This window comes from Apium graveolens, chromosome 1, assembly GCF_009905375.1.
Source record: "Apium graveolens cultivar Ventura chromosome 1, ASM990537v1, whole genome shotgun sequence".
In the NCBI taxonomy this organism is placed as follows: Eukaryota; Viridiplantae; Streptophyta; class Magnoliopsida; order Apiales; family Apiaceae; genus Apium; species Apium graveolens.
The window spans coordinates 11,005,552-11,018,012 of NC_133647.1; positions in this window are offsets into that span (position 1 = coordinate 11,005,552).

Consider the following 12,461-nt stretch of genomic DNA (forward strand, 5'->3'; position numbering starts at 1 on the left):
AAAATTAGATAAACTAGTGGGAGACACTTATGAATAAAGACCCGATTCATATAGTATTTTGAAATGAAATTGAATATTTGCTAAGTGTTGTTATGTGTTTATCATTTACAGATTTACTATATTCGTCATGTCTTCTGCACTATCACTCCGGAGCATACTAGATGCTCACAAGTTGATTGGTCCTAATTTAGCTGTTTTTTTTCACAATAACAAGTTGGGGCACTGGAAGAGGAACTGCAAGGTTTACCTTGCAGAATTGAAGAAGAAGAAGGGTAGTAAGACTACCGCTTCTGATTCAGGCATGTTCATGATCGAAGTTAATATGTCACTAGGTCAAATTTCTACTTGGGTATTAGATACCGCCTGTGGTTCTCATATTTGCAATTCGTTGAAAGGACTAAAGGGAAGTAGGACTCTTGAAAAAGATGAGGTGATTCTACGTATGGGAAATGGAGCAAGGGTTGCGGCCATATCTGTAGGATCATTTAGTTTACATATGCCTACGGGTAAGACTATTATTTTGAATAATTGTTATTACGTTCCCTCTATTGTGAGGAATATTGTTTCTATTCCTATATTGGATGTGGATGGTTTTTCATTTATTATTAAGAATAATGAATGTTCTATCCTTAGAGATAATGTTCTTTTTTGGACATGGTTATTTAAATAATGGTCTATATGTATGTGACGTAGAGCATAATTTACTACAAATTGAACATACTAATAAAAGAAAAAGGGATGATAAAAATCTCACTTTATTGTGGCACTGCGGACTTGGTCATATTAGTGAAAATAGACTGCGGACATTGCATAAGGAAGGGTTACTTGACCCCTTTGATTTTGAATCATATCCTACATGTGAGTCTTGTCTATTGGGTAAAATGATCAAATCTCCATTTAGTGGACATGGAGAGAGGGCTGCAGATTTGCTAGGATTGGTACACACAGATGTATGTGGACCAATGTCTACGCAAGCCATGGGTGGATTTTCATACTTTATTGCTTTCATAGATGATCGATCTAGATTCAGATATGTGTATTTGATGAAACAGAAGTCTGAAGCCTTTGAAAAGTTCAAAGAATATAAGTATGAAGTGGAGAAACAAACCAAACATAGTATTATAACTCTTCGATCAGATCGAGGTGGTGAATACTTGAATGGAGAGTTTCTAGCTTATCTCAAAGAAAAAGGTATAGTCTCTCAGTGGACTCCTCCATATACTCCACAGTTGAATGGGGTATCTGAAAGGAGAAATCGAACTTTGTTAGACATGGTTCGGTCCATGATGAGCTATGCGAATCTTCCAGTATTCCTGTGGGGTTATGCATTAGAAACCTCAACATATTTACTGAATAAGGTGCCTTCCAAATTTGTTCCTCAAACTCCATATGAGATATGAAAAGAAAGGAAACCGAGTCTTAAACACCTTAAGATTTGGGGATGTCCAGCTTATGTCAAGAAAGTTGACCCAGATAAGCTGGAATCTCGATCCGTAAAATGTAATTTTGTGGGATATCCTAAAGAGACTTTGGGGTATTACTTTTACACCGATCATCGGGTGTTTGTCTCCAGACATGCTACCTTCTTAGAAAAGGAGTTTATCCTTGAAGGAAACAGTGGGAGCAAAATTGAACTTGATGAAGTTCAAGAAGCACAAACTACTGCGGATCAAGTGGAAACACCTGTTCAGACTGAACAACCTTCTGTGGAACAGCCCATTCGTAGGTCAGGGATAGTGTCTCGCCAACCTGAGAGGTATTATGGCCTTGTCATTGAGAATGACAATGAGTTGTCAATCATTGATGATGACGACCCTGTGACCTATAATGAGGCTATGAGTAGTGTTGACTCGGAGAAATGGCATAGTACCATGAAATCTGAAATAAAATCTATGTATACCAACCAAGTATGGACTCTGGTTTAGGCGCCTGAAGGTGTTAAGCCTATTGGGTGCAAGTGGGTATACAAAAGAAAGATTGGAGCAGATGGGCAGGTGGAGACCTATAAGGCCAGGCTCGTGGCAAAAGGATTCAGACAAAGGCAAGGGATTGACTTTGATGAAACTTTTTTGCCTGTAGCCCTGTTAAAATCAATTCGGATTTTGCTTGCGATTGCTGCTTACTACGACTATGAGATCTGGCAAATGGACGTGAAAACGGCCTTCCTCAATGGGAAACTTGAAGAGGAAGTGTATATGACACAGCCAGAGGGTTTTCTTTCCAAGGGAAATGAACACCCAGTATGTAAGCTGCTGCGAACCATATATGGTTTAAAGCAAGCTTCTCGTAGATGGAACATCCGTTTTGATGAGACAATCAAAGAGTTTGGTTTTATCAAAAACATAGATGAACCATGTGTCTACAAGAAGGTTAGTGGGAGCGCGGTAACATTTCTTGTATTGTATGTGGATGACATACTTCTTATAGGAAATAATATACCGATGCTACAATCAGTCAAAGTATGGCTATCAAAGAACTTCACCATGAAGGACTTGGGAGAAGCATCCTACATTCTCGGTATGAAGATCTATAGAGATAGATCTAGAAGAATGATAGGTCTTACCCAGGGTACATACATCCAGAAAGTGCTTAAAAGGTTTAGCATGGAAAACTCCAAAAGAGGTCTCATACCGATGAGCCATGGAGTGTCCCTTTCCGAAAAAATGTGTCCTAAGACACCTGAGGAAAGAAAGCGTATGAGTAAGATTCCTTATACTTCAGCAATAAGATCTATCATGTACGCGATGTTGTGTACAAGGCCTGATGTTGCTTATTCAATGATTGTGACGAGCAGATATCAGTCCAATCCAGGTGAAGACCACTGGAAAACAGTGAAAAACATCCTTAAGTACTTGCGAAGGACTCATCATATTTTTCTTGTTTTTGGTGGTGAATTTGAGTTGAAAATAGAGGGTTATACTGACTCTAGTTTTCAATCAGAAAGTGATAGCAAATCCATGTCAGGGTACGTGTTTACTCTGAATGGTGGTGCAATTCAGATTGTTGAAAGAGGAGATGTTAACGTCGAGAGAGTTGATACACATAACAACGTAGCAGACCCACTCACAAAGCCACTTTCTCAGAGTCACTTTGATCGTCATAAAGACAAGATAGGTATTAGATACCAGAGTGATTGACTTTAGTACAAGTGGGAGATTGAAAGAGATATGTCCTAAGTCCAATCATGTATGAGGATTTAGGAATAACTTTTATATAATCTGTTTTGATTTCATTGATATTAATAAAAGGCTTGTTTTGTTTTTATTGCGGGCTCTATCTATTTAAATGTTTAAATAAGATATACCACAGTTTAGAGTAAAGATTTTTATGGATTGTGATGAGATCATAATAATGAGACCTAAAAGATGATAACTCTAAAATTAAATAGTTCCTGGTCGTAGGATTACTAACTGGTAATTAATAATCCACAAAGATCGGTACATACTATGCTTGCTTCATTATGAAGGATGTCTGTTCTCATAGACATTTGTGTGGTGACACTATAGCTAGTATGTAGGTGCTTATTATAGAATAAGTTCACTGAACATGACTCACACAGCTGAACAACTGATGGAGTTCACTCACGTGTCAGCAGTTGTTCACATAGTGATAGTTGTACAAGTATCCTTAGACTTGAGGTCATCATAGTCATTTTGTGTACACTGAACTATGCTTTGGTTTAGTTCTTAGTCTCAAGGGACAATATAAGGGCTCTACTGGGTATAGGAATTTGTACACGAAGATAGTGTATGATCAATAAAGGATCTACCCCTTCCAGTGTAGGAAGAGAATGTTCAATGCTGATCCACTTATGTTAGTTCAGGAATCTCTGGCCAGAGTGAATGAAATTAGAAAGGAGTTTCTAATTTACATTAAATAGAACTAAGCATAGTGAATGGGAAAGAAAGTAATTAAATAAGATAGGCTTGACACAAGTTCCATGTCTTGTATTTAATCGTGACATTGCAGGGTTGAAGGAATTAATTGTACGGTAACTACTCACTGAATAGGTTCTTGGTATTCTAAGCAGTGAATTCGTATTATCCGGATAGTCGCGATATGCTGAGAAGTATCCCTCACAATGTAGAATAAATATGATTAATTAATTAATCATATTTAATGAATTAGAGAATTTATATAAATAATGATAAAATAATTTTATTATTATTTATTTCTACTACCGGCTTAATATTGAACCTACAGGGTCACACCATAAAAGAGAATGATTTAATGGTGGAGTAATTAATTAATAATGGCTGATAATTATTTATTTATGAAATAAATAATTAATTGGCAAATTTAATAATTGATTAAATAAGATTTAATTGATTATAAATTAATTAAGAAAAGGTTCTTAATATTATTAATTAAGAATTTAATTTTTTGAAATTAAATCAAGTGAGAGAATTATTTCTAAAGAGTTTAGAAAAAGGATTAATAATTAAAAGGTGTTTTAATTATTAGTGAAAATAATAAAGGGTTAATAATAATAATATTTTATGGGAAAAATTTCAGCTGAAAATTTTGCTTATAAATATACTCTTATAAACCCTATTTTTGCCTCAACCAAAAAGATTTACAAAACCCTAATTCTCTCCATCTCCTCCTCCTTCATTACATCGTTTTCTTGGTGGATACCGGTGGAGTGCTTCACACTTGAAGAGCAGCTGCTAAGGATCTCCGTTCATCGTTCTTGGATCGCTATTAAAGACCTCCATCTTTCCATTAACATAAAGCTTCTTAAGGTAAACATACTGAACTACGAATTAAATATTATTTTTCGCATGGATCCTGCGGAGGGTTTCGTTTTTTTTTAAGATTAAATTTACATTTTCGCTGCGTTTATGTGCTAAAAAACCCTTCAATAAGGACATAAATCCTAGTAGATTAGCCTCCAAGGGACCTAGAAGGATAAGGAATCAGTTTCCTACCACTTAGGACTCCAAAGTCCATTCTAATTCTGAGATTTGACCACCAAGTCTCCTACACCAAGTTCAATTCAAGGACTCTCAACATCTATATAAGGGGTCTCACCCCACAAATCAGAACTACGTGTTTTGACTTGATCCTTGGCATACAACAAGGTACGTAAGCATCTTGTAAGGCAGATTGAGTCAAGAAACACAAGAGCAGTCAAATCGAGTCTTGAAGCTCACGTTCCCTAGTAATAAATACAGCAATCATTATACTTTAGTTTTTAATCCATAACATTTGGCGCCGTCTGTGGGAAAGCACAACAACAACCATGGCGAGAACATGGAGAACAATTAGATCCCTTGAAGGAGGAACACCAGCGGGGACAACCCAAGTGATTTCGTCAACCGTGGAGGTACCTCCTCATTCAACTTATGCAGCCACCCAAGGAGAAGCCCAGATAAGGGCAACTGAACCTCAGCCATAAGGGACGATTCCCTCGGCTACTCAAGGTACGAATCCCCAACTTTAATAACTACATACACCTGTGAATTCTCGACCCATTGGGTATGAGTATTCAACTGTTGTGACTACTAACCCCCCATATGGGATGCCCCTTTACCCCGAGGTTGGAGGAAGTGGACATGCTGGACGGAGTGAAGCACGAGGGCGATCGCCCCCTATATACAAGGTTTGGCTCCTATCCCTAAGGATCAGGAATTTTCTGGTCCTTACACTGATAGAGACTCTGAATCTTCGGATGATGAAGTGGACCCAAGAAGGAGGTGTGCTGGCAAAGAGCCGATGACTGATGGTCGCCAACGTCCTAGGAGCACCCAAGGGACGAATTCCCAAGAAGTGCAGGAAAGGATCAGGGCTCACGATGCTGAGATTCAAAGGCTGAAGCGCGACTTGGAGGCGCACCAGAACACCAGACCCCCACTACCTCCAAGGGGGAGGAATCCTCCCCCTATCATAGACCTGGATGGTCTAATACAGAGAAGGGCTATTGTCCCAAGGGCTGATCCAAGCAATCTTCTTCCCCTTGGAGATCCTGATGATCCTACCCCACCATTCACTGAAGAGATAATGAATGCCCATATCTCAAGAAAGTTCAAGATGCCCACTATCAAAGCTTATGATGGCACTGGAGATCCCGCTAATCATGTCAGGACATTCTCTGAAGCACTGTTGCTGCAGCTCGTGAATGACGCTATTAAGTGTCGGGCCTTTCCTCAAACCCTGTCGGGTATGGCTCAAAGATGGTATAGTCGTTTTCCCCCGAACTCTATTGGGTCCTTCAGAGAATTAAGTCAGGCTTTTATTAAGCAGTTCATCAGTGGGAGAGTGCATGAGAAAAGTTCAGCATCCCTCATAAGCATTGTGCAGGGAGCGAAGGAATCATTGAGAGAATACCTGGATCGTTTCACGAAGGAAGCTTTAAAAGTCCCGGACCTTGATGACAAGGTAGCCATGATAGCACTATAACAGGAAACTAGGGATGAGTTCTTCAAGATGTCCTTGGCCAAGCGCCCCCCTGAGAGCATGTTACAGCTCCAAGATAGGGTCGGGAAGTACATCAAGGTGGAAGAGAGCATGAGGAAGACCGTAGTGAGCAACGAGCCCGCTGGAGGCAAGAAGCGGAAAACTGATCTGGAGTGTGTCGCTAGGGAAAAGTATCCTAGAACTGAGCAAAGCAACGACTCAACTCCGAAGAGGGGAGGACATGGACAAAAATTCACTGAGTATGCTAAGCTGAATGCTCCAAGGAGCCAAATTTTGATGGAAATCAAGAAAGATCAAGATATTCGTTGGCCTAAGCCCTTGAAGGCTGATCCTACCAAGCTAGATAAGAGCAAGAATTGTAGATTTCACAACGATGTTGGTCATGACACCGATGAGTGTAGACAACTGAAAGATGAAATTGAATTCCTCATTAGAAAAGGAAGATTGAACAAGTACACTAGAGATGGAGGAGATATGAGCAATAACGTGAGAAAGAACTTTGATGATTGAAGAAGAGATCAAGATGATCAGGGGCGAAATCCCCAACCTAGACTCTGAAAACAGATTTGAAGACAAAGCAGTACAAGATTGTTGAAGATGAAAATATGATCAAGATACTGGGGAGATATTTGAAAGATGTTGAAACCAGGTTTCCCAAAACACAAATCAATACTAAGGATGACTTGGATGATGATGAGCAGAAGAAATATGATAAAAAAACTTTCTGGCTCAAATTCAGTCAATCTACTAAGGCAACTGGAAGCAAAGTAGAAGATAAGAAAAGGGGTGATAAGAAGAGGGGAGATGAAAGGAGAAGGAAGAAGAGGGAAGATGGTGAAAGCACCAAGAAAAATGTCCTACCAATCCAAATCCAACAAACTTAAACCTCTAAGCCTGCAAACTCAAACACCCAACTACCTTTAACCTCTAAGCCTAAACTTTTGTACAAACCAACTGCAAACACCTTACTCAAAATACCAATCACTTTTAGCCAAACCACCCTAAAGAAAATCTCAAACCTACCTTAATTTAAGCCATCAATCAAAACTCATTATAAGAATGTTGGGAGAAAGCCAAAGAAGCTGCAAGTTGAAGAGAGGGCTATCTGGAATTATTTTGATCAAACTGATTTTCTACCATTAAATTGGTGCATCACAGATGATGACTACTTTCAATAATTAGCCGAAGAAATAGTCAAATTTTGGATTGTATCATTGAGATAAGTCAGAATCTACTATAAATATGGCTCCTTCACTCTACTTGGCAGGGGATTAATAGATACATTTTCAACCATAGAAATTAAGAGGGTGATTAGCTTAATGAAGGATAAGGACTCAAGTACAAGGGCATGGAGGGCTGTGATGTGTGTATGGTTAATAGTAAGAGAAGAAAGAAGAGCAAAAGAAAAAGATGAAAGAGAGGAAAGGGAAAGGAAATATGCAGAAGAGATAAAAATGTTTGAGCAAAGATATAATGAACTCAAGGCAAAGGGGCTCAGCAGAATATCTAAGGATGGACATTTTCTAAACATAAAAACTAGCAGATTCTCAAGATTTAGAGTAAATTACTTGAATAGTTATTCATTAGATGATTGGCTCAAGCTTTCGGAAGCTCTAATAGGGACAAAAATCATAGAGGAACTTCAAGTACTTGTAAATCTAAAGGACCTCATTAGAAAAGAATCAGGCTATGAGAAGTTTGTGTGATGAATGTACTTATTGAACTCATGTAATCACTCAGTGTATAAAAGCTGTATTTATTAATCTGTCAATTTTTATGTAGTTGTTTGTAACTTGGGGTTAGTCTTGTTACTAGGCATGAATTTATGATAAGCAATCTTCTCACAAATTGGGGGAGATTGTTGTGCAAGACATGCCTGTATTATAACAAGACTAAGTCACATTGACAACCCTAAGATTTAGTTATATGATAGTCTAAATCTGTATTTTATTTTGTATTACTTTAGTCTGTAAAAATGTTAAAGATCAGACTGAAGTATTTTTCTGTGAATAGTCTCAAGCCTAACAATAAACTCTGGAAGAAGATCAACAAGATCATGTCTCAGAGAAAAGGTGAAGAAGTTTGGAGTTGAATAAATCTGTTTTAGGAAAAATGTTCCAAGACAAGATATCTACACGTCACAGATCAAGTCATATAGAGAAGTCATTCGAGAACTCCAGAATGACTTATTGAGAAGTCTAAAATGGCTTATAGAGTAGTCTCAGAGATATCGACAAGTCAAATGAAGATATGAAGATTGGAGATATCGACAAGTCAATTTCTCATTAGAGATCTCAGAGATATCGACAAGTCAAAATGCATATAGAGATCTCTGAGATATCGACAAGTCATTTCTGCATATAGAGAACTCAGAGATATCGACAATTCAAAATGAAGATATGAAGATAGGATATATCGACAAGTCAATTTCTCATTAGAGATATTAGAGATATCGAAAATTCAAAATGCATATAGAGATCTCAGAGATATCGACAAGTCATTTCTACACGCAGAGTTTTGGAGACATCGACAAGCCAAGTTCACTTATAGAGAACTCAGAGACCTCAACAAGTCAAAGACACTTATAGAGAATTAAAAGATCTCGATAAGCCATTTTACTTATGGAGATGTCAATTCTCTATACAACAAACTGGAGATCTCGATATGATCCTCAAGTACATAATGCAGGCAAGTTAAATATTCATGATTATCAATCAACAAACGATCTAATCACTTAGATTGAAAAGTCTACAAAAGAAACTTGAAGAGTGCAAGATCAAGGGCCAAGATTAACTAACAAAAGAAGGTCACGGACTTACAAGATTTGCAAGGATTCACTAAGCCAGAAATGGAAAGTTTTAGAGATAATTTAAAGTAGGGTTTAGTACTTATTGCATGTTGTTTAAACCCGTGTTCACTAATCTATAAAGTGAACACTGGTCCTTTATTTTAAGAGTAACAAACAGATCTAAATTTTCGTGTACTCTCTCAATATAGAAGCTGAGTTCTTTACTTACAAAGAACCCAAGATTTGTAGCAAGACATAACTTGATTTTAATACAAAATTAAGTGAATTTTGAAATATTGTGTTTGCTATTTTATTTCTGCTAACATAATATAATTGCATCTCTTATCTTCTTTGTTCATACATCCATAAAAATTTGAAAAGACTAAAAATATCCAAAACACATTCACCCCTTTGTGTTGTATTCAATATCTAACACAGACTTTTGGTTTTGTTATTTGTTCTTAAAAACAATTTATGCTTGCAAACACCAACAATATGCTACAATTTGGTTTCTGTGATGGATTATCTAATTTTAACAAGTTTGAATTTCAGTTTTGTTTGAAATGTGAAATTCTAAGAAACTTATAGTATGTAAAGAATAATATTAAAATTAAATTTTTACATGGAATCAATAGTGAGTAATTATTTCACTATGCTGAAATTAATCTGATTTGAAGGTTATATAAGTTTAATCTTTACCTTGGCGCATGGACGCCTTCGCTATTAATTTGAAATATGGTTCCTCTGAATTGCATAAAGTCCTTCTTAGAGTCGTTCGGGAGTGTGTGTTTGTACTTTGTAGGACTGATATTCTTTGTCCAGGTCTTTATATAACAATATAGTTGATCTATTTGTTTAGATCTATTAAATAAATTGGACATTTGATCAAGCTATAAGTACTATTTCGGTAGCTAAATTTTTTCTGGTTGTGTGTCCCATTTTATTACAAATAAACATTTGAGGTGTACTGAGATTTCAAACAAGCAAATAAAGGAAATCGTCAAATTTATAACATTTTTACTTTTGAATTCTAACCAAATATATGTAGTTATGTTTTCTTTTAACCAAATAAAGGTAGTGAAATTGTTGATTTTATCGGCATATTGCCAGAGTTGTATTGTTTTATGAACATTTTTCAAATTAGTCTACCAAAATTTTTGTTGCCCTTCCATTGTGGGGTCACTTATTCTACCTTTTGTGTATAATTTTTACAGCTCCAGTTTCTCAGTGGTAGAGGAATCTGGAGTTTGATCAGTCAGAAAATGTTTCTAAAAGACATCGATAACCCCGATTGATAGTTCTTGAGTTGTTATCACTTCAACTGGCTCATGGTCAACAACATTTGCAGGCCTATCACTTCACATATATCCCCAAAGATATTGGTCTTGACTCTAAGTTGGTACAGATACATTAGAAGGATGGGCTATCTGCATAATTAGCATCAGATTAGAATCCGCAGCAGTTAACTCGAGGGGTGAACATCCCTTGAATGAGGGGATGATGGATGAAAGTTTGGGGAGCGTTGTTAGAAATTCATATCAGAACCACCGGATAATGCATCCATTCTGTTATAACTAATGGTAATGGCTGCATTGTGCTATAATCCTACACGTCAGCTCCCGAAGATTGACCATGTAGAAAGTTCTATCAAAACCTCCAGGATGAGTCTAATTCTCTATTAGCTCTTAACTTACCATTAAAATGGACATGGTATCTAGATACTAAAATCTAGATTAATTAATCTGAAGTGGTTTACTTTAGGATACAATAGGTGTCCAAGTTCAAAAAATCTGATAAGGGTAGATCTTTCATGTAAATATTTCAATGCACTTAAACTTTACATCTAAAAGAAATATATTACTGCTGATAATGCTCACCAATGTAAATTAATTTCTGCTTCAGGACTATCTCAGACTCAGACAAAGGTGATCAATACTAGATGAAAAAACTTACATGTTTTAGGTATAGAGTAACCTTTTTGTTTGTTTTTTACAAGTCATAATATATCATATGACAAAATAAGGATACACAATACATTGTAAAGAGTTAAAAATCTAAGAACAATACCATAATATATCTAGAAAAAAAGTATAAAGAAACTCAATATGAGCATACATTTAGAGCAAAACATAAAGAAAGTTGATTTGTTATTTACATTCATCAATTTGAAGAATTCCTAGACAAAGTAAAATCATAAGTCTGGATTTTTTTGTATATTTTTTTGTGAGGGGTTTTTGTATGTTTTATTTTTTAATGGATTGTATCAAAAATGTTGAATGAAAATGTTCTTTTAATAATATAATTCTTATCTATGCTAGAAATTATGTGTATTATTAAATATAAATAAATTTAAAAAATATTTTATTAAAAAGAAATTCAATTTACTTACAATTTATATTTCAAATTTGTAAAATCATAAATAAATAATTTTAATTTTCAGTTGGGTCATATTAACCCCAAACGGAATAATAGTAAAATGTTACATATTTTTTATTTGCTAAGTGCATATTAAGTACAAACTAATAATAGAGGAATAGCTACATTATTCTTGTAGGCATGTATTTAGTATATTTTTAAAGTAATTTTTTCAAATTTTAAAGTTAACATTTTATTTTTTACAAAATTAAATGTATTAAATGTAAGTCTTCTTGTTGGCCTTGCAATTCTTTTAAAATTATTGTCACATATGTCTAACTTACTTACATTGTACCATTATAAGGAAATATGATATATCAATTTATATAATTTAGATAATACTATTAAATCTTAAATTTGAAGCTTAAAATAAATATATTTTTTTGGATTATCTTTGTATATGAGTAAAAAAACAATCACCGGCTATATTCCTAGTGTTAAGAATGTGTATCACAAGTTTAAACTTTTTTTTATTTTTATTTTCTAATTATTCTAATAAAATCTTTTCATTTATGAAATACGTATTAATAATACTCATTTTAAAAATACGTATTAAAGTGATATTTTTATTAAACGTTGAACTATTATCACCTAACTTGTAAAATGTGATTTTTTTATCATTTTTTTCCCATATTTTGCCCCCAAACTTTACTTCTTTTCCGTTTCCCAAATCTATACTATATTATAATAGATAAAACATTAAAAGTTTGGTCGTCGGTCGGTCGGTCATTCGGTGGTCGGTACCTGCTCAAATTACACTTACTTAACTATTATAATTTTAATTATTGGGTCGATCTATTCTAATTCTATTTGATATTGAAGTCAACTTCCTTTATTA